This window comes from Lathyrus oleraceus, chromosome 5 (assembly GCF_024323335.1).
Source record: "Lathyrus oleraceus cultivar Zhongwan6 chromosome 5, CAAS_Psat_ZW6_1.0, whole genome shotgun sequence".
Taxonomy (NCBI): domain Eukaryota; kingdom Viridiplantae; phylum Streptophyta; class Magnoliopsida; order Fabales; family Fabaceae; genus Lathyrus; species Lathyrus oleraceus.
This window is the reverse complement of record NC_066583.1, coordinates 592,553,373-592,576,201: the sequence shown is the minus strand read 5'-3', so window position 1 is coordinate 592,576,201 and position 22,829 is coordinate 592,553,373. Positions and strand designations below refer to the sequence as shown.

General features: G+C 36.4%; 1 long non-coding RNA gene and 1 other non-coding gene across 5 annotated transcripts; both read left to right on the top strand.

Moving 5' to 3' along the window:
* Positions 1 to 18,553: 18,553 nt before the first annotated feature.
* Positions 18,554 to 18,626, top strand: TRNAA-AGC (transfer RNA alanine (anticodon AGC)). Its single transcript has one exon. It is a non-coding gene; the product is annotated as a tRNA-Ala (tRNA).
* LOC127086787 (uncharacterized) lies at positions 18,589 to 20,549 on the top strand. Of its 4 annotated transcripts, none has more exons than XR_007789640.1 (4): positions 18,589 to 18,768; positions 19,584 to 19,696; positions 19,771 to 20,032; positions 20,141 to 20,549. It is a non-coding gene; the product is annotated as an uncharacterized LOC127086787 (long non-coding RNA). The 4 variants fall into 4 exon arrangements; XR_007789641.1 differs by adding an exon at positions 19,084 to 19,156 and having other exon boundaries at positions 19,584 to 20,032; XR_007789639.1 differs by having other exon boundaries at positions 18,593 to 18,768; positions 19,584 to 19,706; positions 19,825 to 20,032.
* The last annotated feature ends 2,280 nt before the right edge of the window (positions 20,550 to 22,829 follow it).

The following is a 22,829-nucleotide window of genomic DNA, read 5'->3' as shown; positions in this document are numbered from 1 at the left end:
TTTTAGATGTTTAAAATAAAAATCGACTTAAATGTAAATATAAAGGTAAAGAGATAAATGAAGAGAAATATATATATATATATATATATATATATATATATATATATATATATATATATATATATATATATATATATATATATATATATATATATATATATATATATATTATATTCTAAGTCATCTCATAATCCAGAATCTCGTCCACTTCTTTCATATTTGAGAGATTTTCACTGAGATATCTTCAAGTCTAATTGATTTGTACAATACAACTAAGTCTCCATGCCTTCTCAAACATCCATCAACAACTTAACCTTTTGAAGAAATATAATCAAATAAGATATAAGTGTTTGTGTTTACATTTTTACTCCAAGAATCTGTTTGGTTCAAAAGATGGGAGATAAGTGGCTTTAATGGAGGGAAAATAAAAAAAATGCATTTTAAATAAATATATATTTGTGAATTTTTTACAAAAATAACTCACTTTTTCAAGGAAATTCTCAAAATACCCCTGGTTTCAAAAAAATTCTCAAACTACCTCACTTTTAGGAGGAGTCGCCAATTGAATTGGAGACTCCTCTTAAAAATTTAATGGAGGCGCCAATTGGATTGGCTAGGGCAGGTGCCCTAGCCAATCCAATTAGCTCCCCTATGTAGGGTTTAAGAGGAGGCGCCAATTCAATTGGAGTCTCCTCCTAAAATGCAATTTTTGTGTTATAAATAGATGCGTTGTGTGAGTAATTGTTCCACATATCATACAATCATTTGGCAATCATGTTTAGTGTTCGTCGCCGATACGGCAAGGTGATTTATGCGAGAGACAAACCTCAGATGCTGGTGTTGTTCACTACGTTCGATCAACTGAAGAGGGAGCTGGTTCGTTGGTTAGATGGGAAAATACCAGAAGGGGAAAAAATTAGAAGTATTGAGAGATTTGACAGTATCTTTGATTGGATGCGAATGAAGACTGATAAGGATGCTAGGGAAATGATGTTCGGTCGAGACGACATCAATTTGATTGTTGTAATCAGTAAGAAATATTTCTGTTTTCAGATAGCTTATTTTGTACTGATGTTTGTTGTGAACCTCGTTGTAACAAAAACTTAATGATATATAATGATTGAAGGTTACAGAAATACAATGTTACAAAAAGCTTAAGACCTAGATGATGCTCCTCGATTGGGACAGTTGTTCTTGTTGTGTCCTGGTTGACGACAGATACTACATAATCTTATCATTTTATCTGTGGAATCCATCTCTGTTCTGATATGTGTGCTGTTTGGCCTTCCTTTTTTCTTTCCACGCATCTCGTCATTGTGCCAAACAATATCACCTTCATATGAAGGCCAGTAATCCTCCATTGGTAGTACCGAGAAGCTTTGATTATATACATTCATGACGGTGTCGGCCTTGTACACATCAGATAAATGGTTGTAAGCATCTTGACAAGTATAAGCGCATGCTGCAATGACATGGGAGCAAGGTATGCGAAAGGCCTTGAATTTTCCACAATCGCACCAACTTCTGTTTAGTCTAACAGCGTAGGCTAAATTTGGTCTCCCCTCGTTGTGGTCCATTGTTTCCCGGACGCTGAAATTTTGCCTATGACGGTCAAAGACTGTTACATCGTGTGTGCTAGCTTTGATGCTCTCCTCTTTCATGACCTTCATGCAACACTCACTGAATACTTGCCTGGACATTAACACTGCACTCCATCTTTCACCTCTGGTTGCGAACGTAGAAGCCAACCTATAATAGGTTGATCTTACCAAGGCAGTTATCGGCAGATTTCGAATTCCTTTGAATACCCCGTTCATGCATTCCACAAGGTTTGTTGTCATGTGGCCCCATCGACAACCTCTGCCAAATGCCCTTGTCCACTGCTCTACTGGTATGTTATTTAGCCATCTCCCTGCATCTTCATTAGACAGTCTAATTTCATCACGATAATATTGAAATGACGGCTGAGTTAGAGCATACCCAGCATTCACCACCTTCTTGCGAAGATTCTTATCTTTTATAGCACGCATGAAGTTTTATGCAATGTGTCTGATGCAATAGACATGGGTAGAAGGAGGATCATGCCATCCGTTGTCATGGTTGTTGTAGGCACTCTCAATGGCAGCATGTCTATCAGAAATCAAACAGAGATTGGCTTGTGGAGCCACATGCGTTCTGAGATGTCGAAGAAAGAAACCCCATCCACCAGTCGTTTCACCTTCAACAAGAGCAAAGTGTAGCACCTCAAATTTGCACCTATCATTATACATACATTTTCATATTAGGTCATAGCATATCATGGTCCATTGCATAGCATTGCATTGCCTCTTTTGCCTCAAGTGCAAGCCAAGCAAGAAATTAGGTCAAACTGGTCAGGAGATCAGTCAATCAAGCAAGCAAGGGTGTTTCTCAAAGAGCCAAGGCCCTAGGGTTTGTCCATCAAGTTCACATGACTTGGGGGTCCATTTGAAGTGTTTTGTTCAAGGATTGGATGTTCAGAAGTCATCAGTTCATACACAGACAGTCAAAAACCCTAGAAAGTCAAAGAAAGTCAATAGTCAGTCAAAGCAGTGGATGGTGGCCATTCTTGTGGAATTTGGGCACCATGATCAAAAATCAAGAGTTCATACAACTTGGGACATCATTTGAAGCCAAGTTCTCAAGGAATTAGGGTTTGGAAGTCATCAGTCAATGCACAGTCAGCCAGAAACCCTAAAAGTCAACTGTTGGTCAACTGTCCATTTAATCAGTGATTTGATTGATTGGAATTGGTTTGTGAGAGCTTATTCATGTCCCAATAGGCCTAATATATCATGTCAAACACCATCATGGAAGAATTTGAAGCCAAATCAGAAATTTCCAAAAATGGAAACTGGACCTGTAACTGAAACTTGCCAAAAATGGAAAGTCTTGATCCTCAAACTTACATCATGATACAAGCTTCAAATGAATTTTTTCCCAACATGAAAGTTGAAGATCTTGTTCTCCCATTTCCAAAAAGTCCAAGAACTCTCAATTCCCATGTGTGGTTGGCAAGTTATGATCGAATCGATTTCAGAAATTCTTGAACTTCAAGAGGCCATATCTCTCAAACCGTTTGGCCAATTTTGGTGGGGTTTTTTCCTACAAGTCACATTTGATCCCCTCTTTCCAAAAATATAAATTTCATGAGCCAAAACTTCACCAATCAAAATGGCATTTTTTGACTTATCTCATTTAAATGCAAGTTTGACCAATGTTTGACTTTTTGATATAAACATTTTTCTACCATTTGGCCAATTGGAATAGCTCAGAAATATCATTTAAAGTTTGTTTGCAAGCTCAAATTATGCAGTACTTGCACCCATCATGAATCCATGCTTAGTTGCTTGAATTGGAAGAAAAGTACAAATTCAACCATGCTACTCCATGCTTCCACCATACCTTGCTTTGTACTCTTAAGACAGAAAATTAAGAGATCATTTGCTGTCATTAAAACCAGTTGCAGCCAACATAATCAACTAAAAAGGCCTTGGCTCACTCACTCTCCAAAAAACTCCACTTTAGCATTTATCAAAAAATCTGTCAAGACTCCCAAAGTGAAAGCATGACCTGACCACAAAGCAACATCCAATAGCATGGCCCTTCCTCATTTTCTGTCAAATGAAGCTCCTAACTAGCATCCATCACAACAGAAATCACTCCTCCTAAAAACTGCATTTCACCTTGCTATTTGCTTTTCAAGAAAAAGCTGTCAAAGCTCAAAAAGTGACAAAGCATTGCAGAACCACTAAGCAACATCCAACAGCAGGCTTTTCATGATGTTTTCTGTCATTAGAAACTACTAACTAGCATCCATCAAACCAGAATTCATTCATGCTCTCACATTCTAAGAAACTCACCTTGCTTTGCATTTCTAAAACTCTGTCCAAAACACCAAAGTTACCAAGCCTTGCATTGTATTTTGACCATCCATTCATCATTGCCAAACCCTGCTAACAGTCACAAGACAGCAGACCAACCAACTGGACATTCTCTCAAAACTTCATCTTGGGTGCATGTATGATTTTCTGTCCAAAAAGAAACTTCCAAGAGAAACAAAGCCTGGCCTTGCTTGAGACCATATCAAACACCATTTTCTGTCATACATTGAAACCTCAATAGCAGCCATACACAGCAGAAATCACTCATTTCTCTCAAAGTTCATTTTTGCATTTTTCAACTTCCTGTCCAAAACCTCCAAATAACCTAACCTTGCCATTGTTGATTCATCACCAAAACAACATCATGAGCACATTTCCATTGTTCTAAACCATCTGTAACAGCATCTAGCAGGACTGGTTTTTACAAAGCCACAAAATAGCCAAAACATGACGGCTTTTGTTCTAAGCATTTGTTGATCAAAAGAGCATTGCAAACACATCTCAAATATCACATAGCAAATGTCCAAAGCCTCAAAACCTGCAGAAAACATCAAGAACTCAAAATCACTTTTCAACTTGTCACATTGTGTCAAACTTGCATTTTCAAAGCTACTTTCACTCTCAGGTCATTCCAAGCTTAGCAAATTAGTTTGTCATGGTCCATAGGGTATATTGAAGCTGTCTCAAACCTCCATTGCTCACTGTTTGAAAATCAAAAACATCACCATTCTCAAAAATCAAGCAAAACCAGTTCAGTGGCCATCTTCATTACCAGCTTGATTCAAGTTCAAGTAAGGTGTCAAGCAGCTTGCCTTGGACCCTTTGAAGCTATTTGGATACCTGTCAAGCATTGAAAGCATCTCCAGCATCACATTCAACATTGCCCTGTTCAGTTTGGTAAATTTTCAAGTTCCATTATTCTTGAATCTATTACATGCTTTCAAAAGATCTTTCAATGCTGAGTTTAGTGATGGCTTTAGTTTTAAAATTGGTTGAGTATCTGTGGAGTTATGATGTTTGGAAGTTTGATGATGCTTATCTATTTTGCTCGATTCTTGACTTGTATGGTGTTTTAGTGAAAACCATTGTTGGATTATGTATGGACATTGCTTGCTGATCATGTTGATGTCCTCAATTGAGATTTCTGGGCAAGTTTGTGAAATTCGATTTGGGGAAGATGCTACAGTGAAACCCTAGCTTTCAAAATATTTTCCCAGATTTTTTCTGCCTCATTTGTACGCATGCAGGGCCTTGGTCCATTGACCAATCAAATCATTTCATTTTACTGGCCAAAACGCAGCGCTTAAGTTAGTGGATAGGTTATTTACAAAAATGCCATTCTTGCTTTATTAATTCATTTTATTTCTTCATTTTATTTCACTTTGATATCCAATCTTCCAAAAATCATTGCGCATCCATTTTTAATCCAAAAATCATGGGGTTTTTTGCATCATGATCATCATGACCTCTAGTATTTTATCATTATTTTTCCAGAATTTTTGGATGAGTGATTTTTATATGGCCTTAGGGTTTGTGACATGTGACCAATTTTTGTACACTTTGCCAAAACATTTGTGAAATGATGAGAATGTATCCAATGGCTCCCAAATTTTTTGTGTTTAAACTAGACACATTCATGGTGATTTTGGTGTAGAGTTTGTGAATTTATCATTTGTGGTTTGTGAGTTATGAATTTTTGAATTAGGGTGTGACAATTTGTGTCACACCATTGATGTCCAACTTCATGATTTTCATTACCATGCTTCTTGACCTCAAAATGGATTGAAATTTTGCATGAACCTACTCTTGTATGTCTAGTATACATGTGAATTTTCTTGGAATTATTTGTGGCATTTCCTAATTGTTTGAGATTTTCTCTCCTGGTTAGTCATATGTTGACCTTGTGTGACACATGTTCCCATTTCATTTGTGAAATTCTCATACTTTATTAGATGGACATGAAATTTTACATGAGATAACTAGACATCCACATCTTTGCCATGGTTTTGATCCCATTCATTTATCATACACCATCTCTGACTTATGATTTTTCTAAGTTGATGCATGTTTGGTTGACTTCATTGAGCATGTTCAAAATTGCTTTGACTTTCTGATTTTCATTGACTGCCTTCCACTTGTCCAAATGGGATGAAATTTGACATGCTTACCATGCTGTGGGTTGTGATTGATCATGATTTATTTGGTGATTTTTGGAAATGTTTAGGATTGATTTTGATGCAAGTCTTGCTGTTGACTTCTATGAGCTTCTAAATGCCCTGTTTTGACCTAATTTGTTCATGAAATGATGATGATGATTGATATGGATGTGAGCCCAATTGGTTTTGTTTCCTAATTGTTTGAACATGATTTTGGATACTTACCCCTTGCTGTTTGGACTTTCTCATTCACTTTTGACCCTAGGCTTGCCCTAGTGGTCCTGTTACTCACCTTTGAGCTTGTGTTTTCAGGTTGACCATCAAATGGCCATTGAGACCAATTCATTTGATTGAGCTTGCTCAAATATCATTGTCTAACTTGTTTGTTTTGTAGGTGGCTTGGCTCACATGCCTCAAGCTTGGTGCCTTGCACATTCACTAGCTTGTGTTGATTGGTTGATGTCTGTTTCATTTTGATTTAACTCTGACTTGTATACTAACTGTGCTTGACTGATTTCAGGTACTTTAGTTGCTCTTAGTTCCTTGTGAACTTTTTGCTTTGCTTTGCTTGTATAAGTAATTTGCATTGAGGTATGTCTCTTTTTCCTCATGTAGTCTGGAAGACCTGGCCTGTTACTTGGCCAGGCAACTGTCTGAAGTCCTCCTTAAGAGGCAATGTTTGTGACTGTTTACTTTTGTCCTTGCATAGAGTCAAAGTCCTCCTAAGTGAAGAGGCAATTGGTGGAAGGTAGGGATATGCAATCTATCCCCCACTATTCAGTGTGTCATCTGCTTTGCTCACACCACTGTGTTGATGCATTGCAGATACAAGCCCAAGATCTTGTACAATTGTACAGTTGAGTCAGTTTTAAATGTGTAGAAGGGTTCCCACTTTCTGAACCCACACATTCTTGTCTTGAGCTCTCCCAGGCCAGGGATAAGAGTTGTGAAGTCTTATCTTCACTCACCTTTCATCTGCTTCACCTTGGCTCTCAATGTCAAGGTTAAGAGCAACATCCACCCAGTTCCAGAGGTTTGTTTGTTGAGGTTGATATGACCCCTTGACTAAAACCTAACCCTTGTTTGAGCCACTTGCTTGTGTATAGTGTGTGCTATCTGTGCTTGTATGTTTGTTTGACTTGCTTCCTGTGCGAGTTAGGATTAGTTTAGACTTGCTTCCTGTGCAAGTTAGGTTTTGCTTGGCTTGCTTCCTGTGCAAGTTAAGCGTGTGTGTGGCTTGCTCCCTGTGCAAGTCATGATTAGGATAGGCTGGCTCCCTGTGCCAGTTAGCTAGAAACCTTAACTTAGGGACGAATTTGCATGATAACATCTAGGCTCGAGTCGTAGTCTCCCTAGTTGTGTCTCCCTCTGTTATCTGGTTAGGCTAGGTCCTTTATCCCTCCGTAGGGGAACTACATCGCCCTGATCTTCATACCAGATGAAGTATGTAGGCAGGAGATTGAGCTGATCTCTCCGGGCGCCCTTTTCTTTTCTGTGTGTGTTGTCTGACCTTTGCTAGGCTCGAGTGCCTGACTCCTTAGCATTTGTTGCCTGTTTGTTTGAGTGTGTGCCTGACAGTTATAGGCTCGAGTCCCCGACTCTCTATTAACTTGTTATGTTGTTGTGTGCTTGGAAGCTGATATAAGTCCATCGAGTGGCATTTGGGTTCCAGTGTGCGTGTGTTTGGTTCGGATGCTGATGTAAGCCCAGCTATTGGCATTCAGGCTCCACGTTTGCCTCTTTGTGTGTGTTTTGGTTCGGATGCTGATGTAAGCCCAGCCATTGGCATTCAGGCTCCACGTTTGCCTTTGCCAGTGTTTGTTTGTGTGCGTGTCAGCCGAGCTACGAATGCTCTGATTCTTCTTTCGTCCAAGGAGATACGTATGCATAGGATGCGACATCCTAGCGAGCATGTGTCGTTTCCCCAGTCCGAACTACTTCGACTCTGATGTCTATGCCTGATAGACTAAGTAGGCCCAGGATACGACATCCTGCCGAGTCAGTTTCAGTCAGTTTCTTGTGTCTCTTTCAGCCAGTGTGTGTGTGAGTTTGAGCAGTGTTTAGCAACCAATATTCCTTCCTTTTGTGCGTGGATCCCGTAGAGTACTACGGATGCGTAGGGGTGCTAATACCTTCCCTTCGCATAACCGACTCCCGAACCCATTCTCTTTGGTCGCGAGACCATGTTCTTTCCTAGGTTTACTCTGAGCGTTTTCTTTCCCTCTTCTGGGATAAATAACGCACGGTGGCGGCTCTGTTGTTCTTGTTTTCCCGCCGGTTTTTCGCGTGATGCGACACAAAGGCAATGGGAAAGACATTGTTTTTACCGTCTTGTGCAACCGCCATGAGCAAAGTACCCTTGTATTTTTCCGTATAACCAAGTGCCATCAATTTGAATAATAGGTTTGCAGAATGCGAAACCTTTGATGCACGAGTCAAATGCCCAAAAGAGACGGTGAAAGATTCTATTACCTGTAGCACATGTTCCGTCTGGCATCATCACTGGCAATGTCTTTATAATTGCCACAGTTCTTGGGACATATGTTTTTAGTGCCCATAAAAACCGTGGAAATTCCTTGTATGAATCCTCCCAGTTGCCAAAAACTTGTTCAACAGCCTTTGTCCTCGCAATCCAGGCTTTCTTGTAAGATGGATTATAATTATATATTGTTTTGATATGGGATATAATTATACTCACCTTCACTGATGGGTCTTTATTAACCAACGGCAGAATGTCTTGACATATCAACGTTGCGCTTAGTTTACGGTGATCTTGTTCAACGTTAGTTGCAATGCAACTGTGAGGTGGGTCTATTGAAGCGAACTCCCAAGAGTCGTTTTTCTTCTTGTAAGACGCAGCCAAACGAAACTTACAAAGCATGTTACGACATTCGATAACATACCTTCTAGAATCAGTGCGTTTTACTGTAAAATCAGCAAAGTTGTTCATGTGGAATTTTTTGATAGCCAGAACACATTCTTCTTTGGTACGAAACATGTCTCCCACCTTTAATTCGCCTTCTGATATCGGATACGGATTATAGAAAACACTGTTGAATGTTTCATCGTCGTGCAGATCCATATTTGTCATATGTTGAGGCGGGTTGTAGACATGACTAGGAGGTATTGGTGGTGGTTGATCATCATCTTCATCGTCGTTGTTCAGCATGTGATCAACCTGTACCTCGGTCTCCTCTTCTTCTTCATCAACGACGTCCACTTCTGCTTCTGAGTTGACGTCATCTGACCATTGTGGATCAAATTCACCAGATTCATCCTGATTGGTTAGTTGAGACTGTTGAGATGGTATACATGGTTGAAGAGTAATGTACAACTCAATACAGTTGCAGCCTGAATGTTCATGACTAACAAACATGTATTCAACATCTTCATCGTCTCATACCTTAAGGGGGAAATACTTGCATTGACTATTCTAAAAAAATATTGGATTTTGATATGTGATCTTTGACACAATACTCGATCCTATACAGGATTGTATTCTTTTTTTCAAATGCAAGAAGGTTGCATTTCTCTTGATCATGAGTCTAATGGTATCAGTGTTTCAAAAACAAAAACCATATAGCTCAGACTCGTATGTTTTACCGTTGTAGTGAATGTTGACACTGTATAATAATGAAGATGATATTGTGCAGATGAAAACTATTTTCTTACTGCAGATGAATGTGAGTGAAGTGTCTTGGATGTTTATAGTAAGACACTTAAATAGAGGAGTGAAGTGTCTCACATGCTAGCTAGTTCGAAGTGACGTGTCGCACATGCAAGCTACTCCGAAGTGACGTGTCGTACATGCAAGCTACTCCAAAATTATGTGTCAACCATGCAAGCTACTAAGAAGTGACATGTTCAGCATGCAAGAGAGAGGACAACCACGTGTCAGACATGAAGACACACACTCCAAATGAATTGGCGCCCCCGCTCATTCCATGCACATGGGCGCCAATTCAAGTGGAGACACCTTGTCAAAGCATGCATTCAGACCTCGAAACCAAGCAATCAGACCTAGGTCTTGCATGCATGTCCCTATGGAGGCACCAATTTGAATGGCAACCCCTCTTAAAGGTTGTACATGGTCGCCAATTCAAGTGGAGACACCATGCAAGCACAACTTTTCATGCTCCCATCCATTTGTCTATAAATACATCCACTCCATCAACACTTCTTCCACACCATCACTCTCACTACTTCTTCTACAATTTCATCTGCAACAACTTCTTGTAGTTTCATCTACACCAATCCCCCGACAAAATGTCTATCCTCACAATGGGCGAATCACATAGAGGAACGATTGCAAACATCACAACATATGTAAGTTTTTTCTTTTGTTAACTTTTTATCATTCATCTTCACCAACCCCCCTTTTATTTTAACATACCAACTTAGTCAAGTTTTTTGTTCTTTCTTTTATAGGATGTATCAATGTTCCGAACTCGGGTCCACGAATATGTCCATATGGACCCGATGATTCAACCTTATGTTGAACTCGCCGGTTTTTGTCATATAAGCAAGATTTTATCTTGGTCCGTAGATAACAAATTCATTCTAGCTTTATGCGAAAGATGGAGACCAGAGACACACACATTTTGGTTCCCAACCGGTGAGTGTACCGTGACGTTAGAAGACGTCTACATGCTTTTGGGACTACCCATTGAAGGTAAGGCTGTTAATGGTAAAACCAACTATGCGAATTCAATTTGCATGGATCTCTTGGAGACTGATTTGTTAGATGATAACGCAAGAGGTCAAGGTATACTACTTTCACGCCTTAAGTCGTACTATAATAGTTTATACTTAGATGACCATTCTACCGAAGATGCTCGAATAATAAAAACTAGGTGTTACATTATGCTGTTAATTGGCTCGTTTTTATTTCCCGAAGGTAGTGGTTCTAGCATGCATATTATGTATTTACCTTTACTTAGACATGTAGATAGAATAGGAAGTTACAGTTGGGGATCTGCTTGTCTAGCCTATCTCTATAGCTTCTTGTGCAAAAACTCACACAAAGACACATCTACATTTTCTGGATGTGTTGTTTTGCTACAAGCATGGGGTTAGTCAAGACTACCGTCCCTAGCACCCGTCAACAACAACCCTTTCACATTTCCGTATGCACAAAAGTAAGTTGTTTAAATTTCTATATCTTTACTTACTTCTTTAAAGATTATTACCTCTAACTAATATTTTTTGACTTTTTCGTGTAGATGGTCTGCACGTGGTATGGGTTACAACAGATGTCCAAGACATTGTATTACTCAGTATCGCAACCTGTTGGATCACCTTCGACTGACAGACGTAAGGAAAATAACTTAATTATTTCGTTATATTTTGTTAACTTCTTCTACCTTGCCTATAATCCAATCTTCTTTTACATTTCAGTTTATTTGGCGTCCGTACCTTAATTTGGATCATGACCATCAAGTCAACGCTGAAGACGCGGCCGTATGGACTACATGCACACCGATAATACAGTTCACAACTGTGGAGATGCACAACAGTGATCGTGTGAAGCTGCAGTTCGGTATGCCCCAAAATACCCCAGATCCCCCAGCTAGCCTAGGAAAATGGCATTTGCGCAAAGTTAACGGCCAATGGAACTTCAATCCATGGCAAAGCTTCGCAAGATCGGAGTGTCGCAAATGGAAGCACCGTCATGACCATGTGTTAACTGACGCAGTCATGCCAACTGAAGAAAAACCAAGTCGTACTTATATGCCTTGGTACAGATCGGTTGGTTTTCAGTTCATCGCCAAGGATATGTACTTGTACGACCCACGCCAGATGACTTACACACCTGACACCTCAACATCAAACCCCCAACAACAGTGTCAGACCGGATACACACAACCCCCTGTCCGTCAAACGTTCCGTTCAACCAACACACAAACATACAACCAAAACATTCCATACACCCAACCCCAATACCAAGAGTATACCCCATACCACCACCAACAAATTGACCATCAACCTGGGACTCAACATCGCTTCGCACCCACCCCATCACCCTACCAAAGTCGCCTAAGCCAGAACACCCAACGATCATTCAACACCAACCGCCTTTCCTCCTACCATAGCCAAGAAGCCCAAACCTCACAAAACCAAAACATCCAACAACCCTATCTCTACCAAACACCCCAACAACCTTTCCAACATTTCCTTGACGCATCGTTCACACCCATGTCTCCCTTCAACCGTCCCGGTCGCCCATCAATGAGTCAACCACATCCCAACTTCTCTGGCATGGGTCATGAGCTCAGCTACGGCGGTACACCATCGATGCATACTGAAGACTATGCCGACTTGTTTGACTACCTCAACAGACCTTCTCCTGTAGTTGGTAGTGACGCTCCTGGACCCTCAGATGCTCAAATACCGGTACCGAATCATCAATGTGGGTTAGGGCCACGGGTTAGGGTAGCTAGAGGATGTGGGACTGGAGGTCGGTTAGGTGATCCCGGTCATCACCATTAGGTTTCTTTGTGTAAACGGAAAATTTTATTAATATCAATTGGTCTTATATCAAATTTATCTATCACGTATACCATTTACCAAAAAAAATTGCATTTGACACTGAGGCTCCTGTTGAATTGGCGCCTCCTCTTAAGCCATACACAGGGGTGCCAATCCAATTGGCTAGGGCATCTGCCCTAACCAATCCAATTGGCGCCTCCATTCAATTTTTAAGAGGAGTCTCCAATTCAATTGGCAACTCCTCCTAAAAGTGGGGTAGTTTGAGAATTTTTTTAAAATCAGGGATATTTTGAGAATTTCCTTGAAAAAGTGGGTTATTTTCGTAAAAAATTATATATTTGTTTCAAAAGATGAGAATGAAATGGGACATGAGAATTTTAATTAAATATATGTCTGATTTACAAAAGAAGAAAAAGTATTTTAAAATTAAATTATTTTTTATCCTTAAAATATTATAACACATGTTACTAATTACATACACCGTTTCTTTCTTATACCTCATACTTTAAATTAATATTTTATTAAGAGGCATCCAAGCATAGCAATAACATATATAAGTTACTATAGAACTCATAGATAAGTTTTAATTATTTTTGTAAGATTGTAAAAAGAAGGAAGTGTGAAAGCTTGATTCGTATCTGAGTGATCAAAGTATTGTAAAAATATTTAATTCTTAAATTACTAAAGCAATGCACATACTCATTTAAAAAGATTTTAAAGTTCTCTAAATTTGTTAAAACATCTTAAAACATCTCTCAGACTTCGACCTTAAACGGAAGCGGATGAAATCTATACACTCACGTCCAAAGGATAATTTAACAAATACTTTTTCTAAGGTGCTAAATGATCAATGTGCCAAATGATATCTTACTAGATTCATATTAAGGCCAAACAGTCATTTTTCATAAGTAGATTTGCAAACTCTTTGTATGATATATTTTACTTAGAATCTTCAATATCTTTTCTACACATCTAACACACATTAGAGAATAAACTTTTTTATTTACATCTTATTATCATCAAAACTAAAATTAAAGGTAATTATTCTTAAAACTAACTTTGATTCAAGAAAAGATGCTAGAAGGGTAGATGAACTTCCAATATTCTGCATATGAAAGAATAATATTTTGGATATGAAAGAATAGATCTAACTCTTAAGTTTACTTTTGTCTATCTCATCAATCAAATGCGTAAGCCTATAATAAGAGTGTCTCAAGTTTTTTTAGAGGCCCTGTGTATTGTTAATTATAGTTTAATAATCACAAAATAATTAGAGATTTTATTTAATCAAAGTTTAACCTAACAAATATTTCACGAGATACTATTTAATTATAATTTAATTTTAACAAATTTGATATCATATGCGATAAGTCCGTCTTGCATACCTTCAAAGACCGTCCTGCCCCGTACCCTTTACCTCAACTTAATTTTCCATGTTATGCGATGATATATAACAAAGGTCAAGAACATACATGAACTCAAAAACACTCAAAATAAGGGATTTACCCTCCAGTATGATTTTTTTTTTTGATAATCACTTGTATTAATACGCACAAGGGGTGCAACCCAATACAAAGGGAAAAAGTTACAATCCAATGAAATTAGAAGGATTAGCAAACCATAATTCTCTAGTAATATCTATATTCCCCTTAGACAAAATAGAAATCCAATCCCACCCAATTGATTTAATAAGCAATAAAATCTCAACCACATTCCATTTAGAATGTTCAAAGACCAAATTATTTCTAGCATTCCAAATGCTCCAACACACCAAAGGCCAAATAAAAGCGAAAAAAGATGACTTCACTCTACCATCCAAAGAATTTGATAGAAATAAAAACACATCTTCTCCGGTAACAATAGTATCAATATCCGAACTTCCCAATAGAGCATCAAAATCCACGCCAAACCACGAGAACACTTCCTTCCAGATAGATTTAACTTTACCACACTTAAGAAAAAGATGGCCAATAAATTCCTCTTCTAAATCACATAAGGGACAAAAAAAAGCTTCCACCCCTAAAATCACACGATTCATTCCACATCTCACTTAAATTCTATATAGACAATGTCTTTTAATCATCAATATATTTTTACATGTGCAACCTCTTATTTGAAGTATAAGCGTATGACTAGACACATGTAGACTACATCACCAATTTCGATGATCAACCTCATGTTTAATTAAGGAAAAGAATATATACTTATGTTATGCCAAGAGTTTCACATTGGGCTTAAACTAATAAATGCATGATATAAAATAAATACAATCTATTTTTTTAGGGTTAAATATATTTTTCATCCTCCTAAATTTCTCATATTTAATTTTTAATTTTTTCAAAAATTTACGTTAAAGAACGGCCTTCTAAAAAATTTAATTTTAACTTTTAGTCCCTCTTGCAACTTAGCGACGATTTTTATTATTTAGCGACAAAATTAGCAAAGATTTTAGCGACAATTTTTTAATTAGCGACTGAATTAGTGAAAGTTTTAGCGACGATTTTGATAGGAGGGACTAAAAATTAAAATTAAAATTTTATGAGGACTATTCTCTAAAACAAATTTTTGAAGAGACTAAAAGTTAAATATAAAATACTTAAAAGAACCAAAAACATATTTAACCTTATTTTTTATATAAATATTCTTCTTTATTTTTCTTTCATTTTCTCTACTAACTCTCTATCTCGTTCTTTATTATATAAGAAACATATAAGAGTGATTAAAATTAAAAGAGAGAAAAAAAAGATGATTCTAATTTCCTATATTTTTATATGTCGTGAGGTGGATTTGATATCTTTACCTATCTATAATAAATAGTCACCGATAAATTTTGGAAAAAAATATGTCAAAATGTATAGTACAACTGCACAAGAGAGTGAAAATTCAATCCTTTAAAATAAAAAAAAGGATAATATTTAGAGAAGGGCTGATCACATCCTAATAGGTGCAAAAATACTATATAAAAGTCCGAAAATGTTTCTCAGGTTTCAAAAATGCATCTCGCACTATGTACTTCATTCAAAATGGAAAAATTGAGTGACACCTAAGATTTTTTCCAAAATTTATTCAAGAGATACATTTCTAGAACAACTCAATAAACACCTCATTCATTCCTTTTGAAACGCCATTTTTTTGAAGTAAGTTGATTCGGAAATGCATCTACGTAATCACACCAAACATAATTCGGAGATGCATCTCCAAAATTACACCATACAAAAATTTATTACTTTGATTTAGAGATGCATTGATAAATTAGATGATATTTTATAATTATACTATCATTTTCTATTTTTTTTTGTATAAATTAAACTATACAACCAATGTGATGAAAATGACATATATAAAGTAATAAATCCAGAGTATATGTATTATAAACTATTGCGTATGATGGACTCGGGACCCCCTGGTCCTACACTTCCTTCTGCATTACAGTGCCTCCGCCATTACGACATCTAGAAACATCCCTCACCTTAGAGTCATCCGGAAAGAGTCATATGTCAATATCCACCTGCTCAATCTCCATGATACTGCGACATCTAGGCAACACATAAACAATATGATCTTCCATAGACTGTTCCGCCTCTATTATCTCATAATAAACTAGCTTGGGTGGATCTTCGGGAGCATCCTACATCATATAAAGATGTGACATCCCGAAGAACCATCATATGTAACCGTCTGCGTAGCTGCAGTCACAAGGAGCTATGATACTTTGTGCCTCCTCTTGTACCAAATAATTAAGATAATCATCAAACATAATATCTGTATCTCCATGTGTCATAAGAGAAGAAGACACATAAGGATCTCTGGGGAATAAACTGCATGTAACCAAACTGCCGCATGACGCACTTAGGCAGAAGAGGACACATCAGACGTGAACCGCAAACTAATCATCCCGAGTATAAGCCTATGTCTTCCAAGGGACGTGTCTCACGACGAATGACTTAAGAATGGAATTGTATATCTTCTACTATCAATCAGTCAAGATACACTCGATATGGCTCCGTCGCTTGATTCCATCTTAGCGGGACAAATGCAGAAGCGCGTGGCATATCCTCGGTGTATGTCAGAATATATGACTCGCTAGATATGTGTGGGAAGTACTGGAGGATCCAAGCCTGGAAATAGAACAAATGTTATTACTAATGACGTTGCAAAAGTGTTATGAAAATTACACATAAATATTAAAAGATGCATAAATATTATTGTCAATAGTATGATGATGCCTGTCACCTATTTGGTCTTCCACATACAACCTTTAGATAAGTTGGAGTACAGATAGACCAAACAAGCGCTCCCAATTATACATGTGAATCCACTTGAAGTCAATGAAGTATAACAGGTAGATGACATCCACATAATTGGCACTATTGGCCACAAAAATGGTCCATGTTAACTAAATACAATAGATGTGCTCTTAGAGTGTATGTTATATGTTGTGCAACCTGCTCACATCATGTAATTGTTGTGTATACACCCTTTACATGAATTAAAACCTAACTTGACACCTTCAGGTGGCTTCTAACTCCTTCATGGAATCCTCTAGGTCAACTTCTAGATTGTCTGCCATCATCTTCAGTGCATCATCTTTGTTAATCTTGTCGTGGTCTAAAAGTTCCCCTTAATCCGAAGATACAACAAACACGAGACATTGTCTAGTGTGACATGCATTTCACCATGTGAAAGATGAAATGATTATGTCTCTGAGTGTCATGTCTCTACAAACTCAGATAATATATCATGATTAACCGTAACATAACCGGTCCTACACAAGTCTCTCAACCTAAATAACCGCAAAACATCCCGAAACAACTGCTCATTAGGCTATTGTAGACCTGTAATCTTCCTGCCATGGTTGATGAATTTTAAAGCATCTCGGATACCTCAAGTGCATTAGGTGCTTGAATAGGTGAAACTTGTCTCCTACGGAGCGAAGATGCATGAGTAGGTGACACCCGTCTCCTATGCGAAGAAGAAGGCGAAGATGCATGAGCCCCAAAAGTTGACGCTTCCGCATCAACCGAGCTAGAAATAACAGGTGCCTGCGACAATTGAGTATTTTCCCTCCGAATCGATGCATGTTTGTAATTTTTGTTTGTCTCAATCTGTCTTGCCTATTAGTCATAATGCATATACGTAAACATATAAGCATTATACATATGAAACATAATGAGTTCAAGAAAAAAAGTCAAAAAATACAGACTGATAAATTCCAGATATGCATCTTCAATCAGTGAGCGTCAATGGCGTAAATGCAATCCCTATAAACATCCAAAATAATGTAGTGATCATTAAACTAACCTATCAAACACGTTTGACATTCAATTAACATGTATAAACTACCTATTACATAACCTAATTCTCAATTTCTACAAATTTATATAAAAAATAAAAAAGGTTTAGAAATATAAAAAACTTACAAATTAAGAGTGTATTTCGATATTGAGTGAACTCTTTGATCGACTTAATGTTGATGGAAGAAGCTCTGAAGTTGGTTGAATGAATTTGATAGATTGTGGGTTGAGAGAGTTTGAGAAATTTTAGAGGTTTAAAAGAGAATGTATTTTTAAAAGTAAGGAATGAAAATGTCTGATGTCCTTTTTGATTAATAGAATTTGAAAATGAATATCCGTATATTACATGAAGGTGTATCTTTGTAAATTTTTTTGACATAGTCTTAAGGACTGAATCAAAAATATGTGATTGGAGTATATTTGGAAAATTAGAGAGCATTTTGAATTTTTTTAAGAGGGTATGCTAGTAATAATTAGTGTCTTAAGTATTCAAGTTAAAGATAAGTCCAATTTTCTAAATAATAGGACTTGTAGAATTTTTGTTTTAATCTCATCTACGCAAGAGTAAGAATTGTATAACTATCAAACTAAAGCACCTTCAACCAAATTCTAGTCTCAGTATGTAAAATAAATGGAAGGTTCAAAACACGTTTCACATATGTTACATAGTGATACTTTCTTACTTTGGTTAAATTGATAAAACAAAACAAATGGGGATGTAGCTCAGATGGTAGAGCGCTCGCTTAGCATGCGAGAGGTACGGGGATCGATACCCCGCATCTCCATTATTTTTCAACGCAGCTTTTGTTTTTGTTTTCATAATTCGTGACACAAAACCCTAATTTCTACTGCAAATTTTCTTTTGATTTTTTATCAGTTTCAACCGGTGTTGGAAATCCACGAAGGATATCAATCAACATTTCTAGGGTTTGTTCTTCAACTTTTCTTCCTCATATGCATTCGCAGTGTATCTTTTAACAGTCTCAATGCCTGCTTATTGAAACAAGTTTATCTTGTATCTTGCAACTTTGCTTTATTTTTTTAGTTGCCTAAAGTGGTTCTTGAGTTTCTATAACTTCTTTTTTTAATTTTGAAGGTAGATTGTGTATGCACACAAACATTATTAGATTTGTTGGCTGATACAGAGATTTGTTTTTGTGAGATGATAATTTGCAAATGGTTATTAACATTGTTCTTATTGTTTTTGATTTCAAAACTGACATGTTCTTATCATTTCTGTAGTAACACCTTGTACGCTCGCGCCACTCGAAGTTAATTGTTTCTTTTGTTTTCTATTCTCTATTCCCATCAACGAGTATGTTTAGATTTGCATCTTTTTGTGAAAATTAGTGTCTGCCGTTTCTTTTATGTTTTTGAGTGCAAAGTTGTATTCTTTTTTCTGAAATCAATCTAGGGTTCAAATTGACAACTTTATGTCAATGTTGTTCTAATAGTATTGTTAGAGAATTTGTGAATTTCAAAGGGTTTGATTAGTTTGGTTAATTTGGAGTCTGAATCAAAGGGTTTGACATTTTGTTGGACATGAAATGTGAATGTGATTAGCTTTTCGTGGAAGATCCATGAACAAGTGATGGATGTAAATTTTTTAAGCTGTGTGGTAATAATACTCAATGGCGGTACCAAATCAAAAAAGATTAATGTTAAATGTGTTATTAATTCTTACAAAACCATGGACCTTTTAAGTCTTATTAGTTTTATGCTTTTCGATATTTTATGGACAGTTCTCGCAATGGCAGAGGAAGAGTTTTTTATACAAGAAATGATAGAGAAAGAATAAGAGGGCGTGGTGGTGGCGGTGCGAGTGGCTCCGGAAAGGATAAAATTGATGCTCTTGGTAGGCTCATGTAAGCACTACTTGGCCCTTTAATAGGTTTTTTGTTTACATTAACATTTTTTCTTCCTTTGTAGATACATAATGCAAGTCTCACTTGTCTCTGTTCTTTTGTTTGTAAAATGATAAAGGGGATATTCTCTTTCTTTTCATGTGTGGAAAGAAGTTTGTCAACCTGTCATGCTTAATTCTCTTACTAAGCAGTTTACTCAAATTATGCTTTTCGTCATATGGCATCTGAATTGAAATTGGATATGAGGAGTTGATTTGCTAAAGCTGAATTTGAAGACACTTGCTAATATTCCTCTGCAATCCCACACTATTGATGACATTAGGGAGGTCAGTTGTTTAGTATATGTTTTTTTTTCCTCTCTGTTTCCGGCTGCACAAGCTCATCCCATTTTATATGCTTTTTCGTTTCTGTTTTAATTTGATTTTCGTGGCCAGTGTTATCAAATTGCAGCCATGGCGGCGCTGTGGCGGATATACATGGCTGTTTTTGGACTCACCGCAAAGGTAAATATCAGCCAATATTGCAGGTTTTTCCGCGATAATTCGTATACCGGCACCGCAAAGCTGAAATACCATATATCTGTTGCCAGAGATCAGATATTGCAGCTTGAATATACTCTATATTATTTTGCATAATGCAATTAATTCTAAAAGAACTTTACCAACAGAAGAAAAAGTAATAAGTGGTAATGTGATATTGTTGTTGAAAAAAGTCCCATTTACATATCGAATGGTTTAAATCTGGATATATTTTGTTAAAATATGGTTAGGCAAGTTGATTTACTTTCTTGAATATTATGGATACTGCCCTGTGACGCACCTAACTACTTTCTTTTTTGATCTATGAGGCGAGATGTCAATGTTCTGATATTTTTTGATGTTAGAAAAGCATTGGACGGTATGATGATATTCTAAACATGTTTTAAATTAATTAATTAATTAATTTTTAAAGTAATTTAACCATTATTACAAAAAAAACCTATTACTATTTAAAAAAAACAAAAAATAAAGACAATTAACTTATTTGTTTTTTATTTCCTTTTATCTTTTGATCCCATTTTAGAAGGTATGCGGTTATACATTTCTGACAATAAGGTGATTTTGACAAGGTTTTGATGATGTTGTTTGCTCAATTCAAGAATTTCCTAAAGATTGAATCATGGCCTCCAACTGAGCCTATTCCTTTTTAAAATTTATGACATTATATATATATATATATATATATATATATATATATATATATATATATATATATATATATATATATATATATATATATATATATATATATATATATATATATATATATATATATATATATATATATATATATATATATATATATATATATATATATATATATATATATATATTAATTTAACTTATGTAAGGAACATAGGTGGAGGATTACTAAATAATTGTTCAAACCTATCGCAGAATTTTCACAAGCATTTGTTTAAGTTGTTATTAAAATATAAGGATTTGATTCCTTATTTATTAGTGATGGACATTACTTTATGCATTTTATGGAGTGACGTTGAACCTACTGAAAACTCAAATTTATCATTTTTACATTTCTAGATATATTGAACCATCTATCCTGTATTTGTTAAAAAATAATTTGGAGATGCATTTACAAAATCATCATAAAAAAATTACGGAAGATGCATCTTTGGATTAATTTCTGAAAGAATTTTGTGCTTCACTCTAAATTGTCAAAAAATAGTCCAGATATGTATCTTTGTAATTTGTTAGGGTTGATTCAGCAAATGCATCTTTAGAATAATCTTTGAAAGTATTTGAGAGTTTTTTCCTTGGTAGCAAGTCTCTCAAATTGATTTTTTTAGACCATTCATACAAAAGATATCATAACACCCTGCTAGTTATACGAATGTAATTCAAACATGTCATATATAAAATTAAACAATAATACAAATTCAAACATTAATGAATTTATCGAAAATGTTACCACAATACATAATTTGTTTAGAACATACACCTGTTACCAAAATTCAAATAAAATAAGTACTGTGCATATCTAACTCCCCTGTTTCTCCTCTGCTGCCTGTACCTCAAGGCATTTTGTGCCTTGACTAAGATGACCTGTACGACGACCATACCAGAATTGCATTCCTCAATTCTCCCCCCTCGATGACATCTCTCGTAATCGTCCTAATATACTGACAAATCGATAATAGGTCCTGGGCGTTGTAACACCCTTCTAAAATACCCCAAGTATATAATTAAAATAACACATATCAATCAGAGTAAATATGCAATCAAGGGTGTCACACAACATTTCACACCACAATACTGTCATGCTCTTTCATTAACTCAAAACATAAAACATTTGCACAATACGCAGCGGATAGAGATCAAATCGATCATTCAAAACATGCAACATACTACATGTAAACTGGTTCAACAATCATCAACAACAATATTAAAAATGTTCCCTCCCGATGTTACATCTATCAGAGCATGACCCACTTAGGAGACTACACTAGACTCCAAGCATTAGCTTCCATTCAACTCATTTGTTCGTTACCTGAAAAATAGTTGTAAGGGTGAGTTCCTCAATCGATATAATAAGCATTATAAATCATCATGTAATGCTAAGTAAATTCACACATTTCATCACCCTAATCGTAACATACATCCAGTAACGGCACATCAACTCAAACATCATACTTAATATCAACACAATTCCACTCCTCAATTAAATTAAATATCCATACAACAAGCCAACACAATGCAACTCTAATGAGACTCGACTCGTCATGCATGTGGTACCATTCAGAGTAAAACTCCCAACTTAAAATCATTGCCATTTCATTGGGCATCAAGGCATAAGCCTTCAACTTTCAACTTAAAATTTGCCAATCCAGGCCAACGTGGTGTGAGCAAAGCTCCGACTTAATGCATATGAATGTACATGGCATACACGACTTTAAACTGTCGACAACATAATAATAATAGCAATACAACAATGTTTTCAACACATCAACTTATAATCAACTTTGGCTCACCAAGCCTACAACTCAGTATTTTCAACAACTTTCCGTACACGGAACAACTCAGCAACATACTTGTATCAACACTTCATAACATAAATCCAACAAAA